Here is a 1,123-nt window from a genome sequence, read left to right as displayed (position 1 = left end):
ACCTCCATCATCGCTACCACTCTCTTTCTCTCTCTCTTCTTCTTCTTCTTCTTCTCTCTTTTTCCTTCCTTTCCACCGTTAGCTTCAAGCTCCCTCTTCTCTGCGCTAGCCATCAGAGCTCTTAGGTCTTCCTTGCCGATGACCACATTGCCACTGTGACTCTAGCAGTGGCAACATCATAGTGCCACTACAACCCCTCCCTCCATTCTTCGTCTCTTTACTTAGGTTCCTTGCCTTTATCCTATTTCTATTTCTTTTAACTACTAGTTTTAATTATATTTTGTCTTTAATTTCAGTAATTATATTAGGATGAGATTAGCTATTTGTTGGTTAAATAGTTTGCAAGTGTTTATTGCTAAAAATGGTTTGAATTTGATGAACTTGTGCAATGCGCACCAACTGTTTGATCAAATTCCTGAGTGAACTCTGAGTTTAACTCATATGTTGTAGCTACCATATGTATTAAACTACATTTTGGTTTGACTATTTGTTCATGAACTATGCACTTTTAGATGATGTTGATGCTAGTTAAAGTTATAATTCATCAATGCACTTCTTCATTGCTTTAATTTACTAGCACCTAATTGATTTGAACATTCACATTTTATTGCATATTGGGTGAATTTTCTTTAGTAAGTACATTTGATTTAGTGAAGTGAATTACATTGCTTATTCATCAAGGTTTTGAAATCAACATAGTCAGATAACAAGTACTTATTTTGAGTGTTTTGAATTATTTGGTTTGGCTTGGCTTGACTTGGCTTGATTATCATCAAGTTTGTCCTTCTTAACAACAAGTACTTTGTCCTTATGGCCATTTTATTGTTTTGGGATGAATTAGTGGTCTAGTCACTATTGGATTGGATGTTTTTTGTTGTGTGATTTAATATCACCTTGCACCATTTGCTTACACAATCACTCAATATCCATTCTTTCAAAATCCATTTCACTTTTGTGTTTGCCTAAACTTGCTTGTGCCTTAACCTTTGCTTATTTTTTGCATATATCTTTGGCAATTAAATTGAAGAACTTTTGCCGAATTTTTGATTGTGTGGTTTTTCGTTTAACCGGCCAATGTATATGTTCTAACAGCAGGCATATTTAGAATACACACATTGTCTTT

This window comes from Arachis ipaensis, chromosome B07, assembly GCF_000816755.2.
Source record: "Arachis ipaensis cultivar K30076 chromosome B07, Araip1.1, whole genome shotgun sequence".
In the NCBI taxonomy this organism is placed as follows: Eukaryota; Viridiplantae; Streptophyta; class Magnoliopsida; order Fabales; family Fabaceae; genus Arachis; species Arachis ipaensis.
This window is presented reverse-complemented; position numbering follows the sequence as displayed.